Genomic DNA, 8,719 nt, shown 5'->3' on the forward strand with positions numbered 1-8,719 from the left:
CATTCATTTGGCTGATCAAAGGTATATATCAGCTTGTTGTGACAGCTAGCTATTGTTTCCCTCTTTCTTTACAGGAGAGCCTCTATTTAAAAAAAAATAAAAAATCCCTGGCTCCCTTTCGCCTAATAGTGGAAGTCAACAGTCACAAAACTCCATCTCCTTCTCAATACCCAAACACAATTAGTACAGAAAGGACATTTGCCTTTTTTGAGGTAACTTCACTTATTTTCACTTCTTGATTCTTTTTTTTTTCCCCTACTTCTAAAACTGGAACATTATTTTCTAGCCTTCCGAACATTTTCATGGTACTGCTCTCTACTTCACAGATAATTTGATTAGAAATAAAGGAAACTGAAATTCTGGGATCCGTATTTTGTAACAGGGATAATGTTTTCAATATCAACAAAATTTTCCCAGCTTTAGACTAAAAATAAAGAAGTCCTTTGAGTGTTAAGTTGTTTGCACAATATAGTCTACTTCCACTTAAACCATCAAGGCAGGATCTTTTCTCCATAAAGTAATGCAACCTCTTCACTGAACGCTGGATTTGGTTGCATCTACCAAGAAATCAAAACCTTTCTGCCCATTTATTTCAAGATAAAGGCACAGGTATTTCATCCCTCTTTTAATTACATGTGAAATAACCACCATCTCCTCTGAACTTTTTGCCTTTTTGTCAAAAAGACATACTTTTAGAAAGACATGTACAGCTTCAGGAGCCAAAGAAATGGTTTAAAGTGAGATTTTCATAACACAATCTAGATATCATGCCGCAAGAATTACGCCATCAGACAGTTGATGAGCATTTTCATGTTCTGAGCACAGCACAGCACAGAGGATTCTCCTGTCATGCCCACAGTTCAAAAACAGATAAAAGAACCAAGCAGCTTTCACTACTTGACTTGTTACTTAATTCAGTGATGATTTTATTGATGAACTTTATAAATGAATTTTTTTTTAATTATAAAAATCAACAACAATATATAGTTGTGCTTAATTCTAAGTTCCTGTTTCACTGAACACAATGAGCCTTCCTCACTACCAGTGACTTTGTCCCTATGCCTCTTCTTGGAACAGTCTACTCTGAGCACACCCTGTGCTCTTGGACTTCTGGAGAGAATAAACATTTCTGTTCTTCTCTTGCTCTTATTCCCATGATAATGCAGCTCCCTCATATTTGAGAGCAGCACAGGATATCTGCACTTATAGTTAGGATCTGCTCCAGTGTGTGCAACTTCCCTATGTTGTATTTATGGGTGTAAATTTCAGGCTCGCACAATTTTCCCAATACTTTCTCTCACAATACTGTCTTTGTTGTACTCATAGACCTATTCCTAATAGAAGTGGGAGATTAATACCTAAGGTACTATAAATAAGAGCTTCTCCACTGAATCTTCAAGGAAGATCTTAATCTTATAGTTAACAAGCAATAAAACAGTAATTAGCATTCATAATGTATCATCTCTTTTATTATGGATTCTAATAATTGAGGGTTTTTTTGTTTTTTGTTTTTTTTTTTTTAAGTTTCAGAAGGCTTTTGACAAGTGCATACTGAGTGAGGCAAAAGGAAAAGAATTCTGCAAATACGCAGCAACAGGAGCAAGTTCTAATTGTTTTCCAAGGTTTTTTGTTTTTTTGTTTTCAAATTAATCCTTTGTATTTCTAAAGTCAACGTCAATTTCTCCTTGCATACCGTATCAATAAGTCAAAGAAAATTTGGTATACTGACATAACCTGGAAAGATACCTCTTTCTGAAATGAAAGATTAAATTTAAAATGATTATCCAGATTATTTATTTGCTAAGAGGATCAATGGATTAAATAATATTCTTAATGCAGAACAGGATAACTGCTTATTCTTGCTGAAAAAAGTAGAAAGTAGAAAGAGCGAGAAGTACTTATTCATGTTTCACAAAACCAGGAAAAAACTGATCCAAAAGTTGTTTCCTTTAAAGGCTCTTCAGAAGTTATCAATTTAAACCATTCACTATAGCTAGCAGTTTCATATTTGAGTAAGAAATTTTAGATGGTGAATGAAGGATTTCAAGATTCAGGTTCTAAATCTTTAAGCTTCTTAACACACTCATCATTTCTTTAGTGTAGTAAGCCAAACTCAGTAATATATTCATTGATTTTTATTGTGAAATTCTACAGGATACTGTTGTACATGAATGGGAAGTGGGTTATCTTATTAGACATAAACTTCCTTTTGTGCTGTTAATAATGCTAAATTATACCTGTTTTATTCATCTGGCAAGTATCTTCTTTAAGAGCATGACTAGATGTTCAAGATAACCCCAAGCCCCTCAAAACCCTTATAAAACAGATCATATACAATCAAATTTTAGTATACTCTGCCACAACTAACAGTCTATTGGGTTTTCTCAATTAAATCTTTAAAAAAAAAAAAAAAAAACAACAACCTGATTCCAGAAGTTTCTAAGACCTCCATAGAAGACTTCTTGTTACTGTATGATAAACTGAAAAGGGAGATTTATTTGTTAAATGAGGTACGGAAATATCTCCCTATAAATGCTTATTGCTTTTCACTCGGCACAGGTAAAACGTAACATTTTTGCAGGTATCTTCATAGCTCAACGCACTGATAAAATAACTCCTGTTCATTTCTTATCACTTATGTCACACTCCTTTCTCAACATCGTGTCAGCCTAACTGATGACAGTCTTTGAAATCAATCCATAATGGTAGAATAGCTTCTGTTGAGCAGAGGAACTCACTGCTGGCTGCCTTCCCAAAAGCAAGCAGTTTTCTAACATTTGTATTCACAAAGAAGAAAGGTGAAGGTAGAAGTCCCTCCCATTTCATCAGTCATTTCTCTCAATTACAATGGAATAACTTGAATAGTAACTTGACTCAGTCTTGTATGCCTAAAATCAGCATATTTTACTGCAGATCATGAAGAGTGTTTAAAGCTACAACATAACCCAAGTACCAAAACCACAAATAATAAATGGTAATTTGCACTTCTGAATATTTTACTCAGATTGTTTACAACTCCACTAAATTGACATTCATTGACATTTTTCACCTTTGATAAGAGCGAGACCTTATGTAGAATATTCATTCTGAAAGAAATTAATCTTCATTAATTACAACAGCTGTATCGCTGATGCAGTCCCTAAATAAACTCAATTAGATGATGTTCCATACCAGTCATTTACTAGTTTCAAATTGAAAAATTGTTTTTGCTAGTTAAAATTATGGGTCAAGACTATTGTTTGACTACAACATGGGAAATTACTAGGAGAATGAGATCTTCATCAGGAGAAGAAAAAAAAAAAAAAGACGCAAGGATGCATTTACAAATAACATTACACTTACCAGAATTGTTGCGGGATTGCTTTTGAAATTCACCCTATCTAACTTCATGTCTCAAAACCTGACAACACACTACTTTCAGCTTCATTCAAGAGCTAGGTTCCATGCTATTAAAACTGAAGAAAAGCAGTTTCACACACTAAGTAGTAATCTTCATCTGGGGCTATTTTTCATTTGCAATCACACTGCCACACATTCCCCTCACTCCCCAGCAAGGAAACAATTAAGGTATTTTGTAAACAGCTGTGTACCTCTATAAACTACTTACAGTTGTATACTCTAGCACTATCTAAGCTTTAAAGTAAATCACAGAACAGTTAAGATTGGACCTTTGGAGGTTATTTGGTCCAACCCTCTCTCATTTATTTTTTAATATCTTCAGGGTGGGGAAACTCCAGAATTGCCATTTTTCTTTCTGGGAAAGCTGTAGAAGCAGCACGTTAATATTACCACTTTGACTAAAAAATCCCCACCCAACAAGCCAAAGCCAACCAACAACCAATACGTAAGTAGAATTCATCATATTAGGTAAGGTAACATAAGGCACTAAGGTAACATAAGCAACTTAAATAGCATCTTACATTCAGGATCTAGAAAGAACATGGTCTTCATTTCATAAATTCAAGACTTTTTTTTTCTTAGTTTTGCATTAGAACTAACCTAGCCGAGCAATTGGAAATAACAACAAATGTTATGTTGCTTGTTTCACTTAGGAATTTTAACATGTATTAATCTGAAAGAGATAAAGAAAACTCAAAAACTTTACTAAACCCCACAAAATTTAAACTGTGCTCCATCTCACTTGGTGTTGTCCGCTCTTATTCTTAAAAAGAAGCAACTTTAGCAGGTGCAGTTTGAAAGATATGTTATATCACTTGAAAGGGAAACCACATGCCCATTTTCAGCTCTTCATTAAATGCACACTTCAGCTTAGAGATTAGGTGGATGTTTATAGTAAAAGTTTGTCTTTAACAATTTACTTACAAGGAATGGAAAAAGAGCACATTTTAAAGTATTTAAATATCGATGCTTCCAGTAATTGTCTCACAATCTTTAAAAAAGGAAGGATAATTTAATTTCTGATCCTTTCTCCATACAGACCAATGTCTTAAAAATCAGAGTTCTTCTAGCAAAATCAATGCCTTTTAATATCACTGCATTTAATATCACTGCATTTCTCTGATATAGGATGTAGAAAGCAAGGAACACTCACTAGCTAAATGAAGCACAATTACCTATTTGCAATCAGATGCAGAACTTTGGCTTTTAGCATATCTCAAAAATGAAAGTGACTAATTTTTCAGCCAGAGGGGCAGAAGCAGGAAAGAAAAAAAAAAGAAAAAAACAAAACACAAAGAAACATCGCAATCTCATTGTTAACTCTCCTTCTTACACAATCAATGCAACAAGAATTCTCCAGAGGCTTCACAGCACAGCTGAAAATCCGTCCTGTAATACATGCAAGAACACAGCTCAAAACGTCAGAACTGCACTGGCAATGATCTGGGCTTGATCTTTTTGACTTATACCACAGTAAACCAAATTAAATTTCATAGAATGAAACAAAATTTGTTGAATTCTAAACAGTACCCTTTTAGAACAAACATCGATGAAATGATCCCACTGGTTGGACAGAAGGATTCAAAACTTCCAGTGATCATTTCTTTGAAATTGCTTTTGGATATAGGGATATTGGATATTTGATATTTGCTTTAAATTGCTATGTTTAGACTGTCATTCTGGAGAAGCTGAATGTGCTGAAAGGAAAATAAGATAATTAAACTATGGTGATAATACATATAAAGGGAGACACTAAATTCGTATTTCAGAGACCAGAGAATATAGTGCTTATTTTTTATACCCTTGGCACTGTAAATGCCCAAGAAATCCCTGGAGGTCTTACAAGAAGCAGAAGGTGAAAAGAAGAGATGGGCTTTCAAATGATCACTGCTGAACTATTGTATGTAAGAGGAAAAAAAAAAATTTAATCTGCTCAGGACACTTACTACTTATCATAGTGTCTTCAAAAAGAGATTTAATTACTTAAGCTTGGATATATTTGTCAGTACATAGCGTGTTACTATATTGGGATTAATGCTCTGAAGCATCTTTCCCTGTCACCTGAGATTTTCCCAGAACATGAGACATCGTGTATAACTAAATACCACATTTAGCATTTTGAGTCTTACATAAGAGCCCTTCTGTTTCCACAGAGCTTATGCTAAAAACAAGTGACTGATTTAAGAAATGCTAGAAGGCCCTTAGAGTGTAATTCTCCTTATTGTCTTATCAGGCACACATGGACGTGTGAATCTTATCTAAGGATTACGTCTGAACAGGATCATGATTAAAAAGACACTATCACAGTCTATCTCCAACTGTTTATTTTATTTACGCTATTTATTACCTAGCATATGTGTGAAAGATATACCCTGCTACACAGCTATGCAGTTTTGACTTCACACTTATGTAAACTGTACTTAAATTTCAAACTGATGTTCCCCTCGAGAGCAGAACCAAAAGTAAGCCAGTGATTCCAAATGACAGAAATATATTAAAAAAATACTTCACTCAACAGAAAAAAAAAAACACACACAAAATCATAATAATCCAGAATGGAATGAAGCACCAGTACCTGTACAGAAGAACAGAGAGAAGCAGGAATATGTTCTCCCTGATATCAAAGAACTGCATTAAAGAATTAAAGGGCTGGCCATGCGCAGACTTTTTGCACTCTGAAAATTCTCAGCTCAGAACGATACTGAAGAATTGTCTCAAGAACGCAAACATAAATGTCCGTAGGTCTGTAATACTTGAACTTCTTTATTACCTATGAACTATTTCAAGGCTATCAAGCACCTGTTTTCTTCATTCTGTCTGGCATCTACTTTTCAGTCTAGATCTCTACAAAAAGAACACCATGTCCCTGCAGACTCTAGCAGTTTCATTAGATGTTGTGCCCGGGTCCAGGGGACCAACAAAGCAAATTGAGTGCACAGATATTATCTGAAGAATTAATATATAAATTGGATTCCTAGTTTATGAGATAATCTGAAATCTAGATCAATGCAAATTACCTTCAAATGAAACCAATGTAAATTCCACTTCTTCAACACTTATGAAATTAAATCACCTATATCGCTTATGTTACAATTCCTGGGCACTGTGGACAGGTTTAGTGGCAAATACACTTAGGACTTTTCTGTCATTTCCACAGCAGACATTGGTCATGAAGAGAAAAGGCATCCAGTTACAAACTGACTAAGAGCTGAAGTCTTGTGAAACATTCTTCACCTTTGATGAGCTCAACGTATGATACTCCTGGTACTAACTGGAACCTTGGTTAAAATTATGTGCTAATGTTCCCTGTCTGGATGAAACAGACCATTCTGAAACCAAAATATACCTCCCTTTTCACCTAGAGTTACTTTCCCCTTCATTTCAGTGGCAGGGGTCCTGTGAGAAGTCAACAGTTCACTTATGTGGACTAGATAGGGACCCTAGCATACACACTCCACACACTTCTAAAAACCATTTGGTTGATATTCAGTTTGAACTCAGACATGTGAAAGAAGGGCATGACTGTGCACAGGCTAAGGGAGCATATTTGTGACAGAATTGCTTCATAGTCATTTTCTTATTCTGTGCTGAACTCCAATGTAGCGAGCACATTTTCTTAGGTTTGCCAGGACAAGAAGATTTGGGTTTTGTTTACAGCAAAAGCAAATGGTACACTAATTCTGAAGTGGCCTTTGGCCATCTAGCTGCCACTTCATCTAGTTATGCGGTACTAAAACACTCCCTGGTATGCAAATCTCATTTATCCTTCCTTTAACAAAGAAATAAAGTATTCATAAATTAAAAAAAAAAAAAGAAGAAAAAAAAAAGCCTTCCAACACCAATCAGCTTGTAAAATTACTCCCTATAAAGAACAATTTAACACTACAAACTGTCCAGTGGTTTTCCAACATTAAATGGCTAATAGCCAACCAGCTGTTTGCCATGCCATTAAAGGACTTTGATAAACTTCTTATGGCAGATGGGAATTAGAAGGTGATTTAATAACTGCCAAATGAATCATTTATGAGAAAAATCTTACTTTAACTGGAATGCTTTACTTTATAATGCAAAACTACCAACTGCAATATAGACTAGGACTACAAATTATAAATAAACATTTTAGGATAAATTATTAAAAAAAACATTGTGCTCTTCAAACAAGAATGGTTATGTGCTATTACTTCAATGAAAACAATTTTCTATATAATACAACTCATAGCAAATTTCAAGATGAAATAGAACAACCACAATACATAGAAAGTAATCTTCCAATACAGAACAACTCAATCTGTACTAGGTGGGCTAGAAATAGCATTTAAAAACAAACAAAACTGAAAAATCACCACCCAACTGAAAAACAACCCACACAGAAGAGTTCTCTCTCCAGAGAGTTTTAATACAATACAACCTTTCACATTCAGAGAATACCTAAAGTCTAGTCTCCTGAAAGACTGTTAATTCACAAGCCATAGAACTGTTTTGCTATTAAAATATCTCACCAATAAGCATCCATCATCTTCTCATTATTAGTTTGCTTTAATCCAGGAGGCAAAATGTTATTTTATAATATTATCTCAGGCTCCAGGAATCAGTTGAATTCAGTGTTTACTAATGATAGTTTACAATGGGAAAAAGGAGTTTACTATGGGGGGAAAAAAGGGCAAAGCACAATTAGCGAACATCATCCATCTATGTTAAAGTCTTAGAGGCAGGAGTGCACAGAATAATTATGGTACTATTTGAGTAAATGATCATACTTTTAAGCTTCATCCTGATTCACATACACCACCCACTTAATTGCTTCTTTCATAAAGTCTGCACAATCCATACATCATAAGAAAACATCAAAAAGGAATTTGCATAGCCACATTAAAATGGAATGTTATGTTGTAATGACTCACCTGCTAAAGGTAAAGCCTCCCACTTCTTGTAACTAGAGCCAGACTCATCATCTATTTTGCAGGCAGATTAAACTTGAGTGCACAAATGAAACATGATTGCATGTGAAGTCATATAGTTCCTGTCTTCTGTTCCTGCTGTTAGATAAAAATCTTCTTGGTGAATGTTAAGAATGGGGCACATAGTTTCTCAAGATCTGAATCTAAAGACTTTTTTCCCTTCATCTAATTTCTGTAGCAAATCACAAGCCACAGATTATAATTAATGTATGAAGAAGATATGTTTCTTGCCCCATCAGCACGATAATAAAGTGCAAACTCCCAACCGCAAAATGAAGTAAAAATCACCAAACTTTTCAAGAAACAGAAGTATCTTAGAGAGCAATGAATGTTATCCTGAAAAACACACATTAAAGAAACAC

This window comes from Tetrao urogallus (genome assembly GCF_951394365.1).
Source record: "Tetrao urogallus genome assembly, chromosome: 12".
NCBI classification, from domain to species: Eukaryota; Metazoa; Chordata; class Aves; order Galliformes; family Phasianidae; genus Tetrao; species Tetrao urogallus.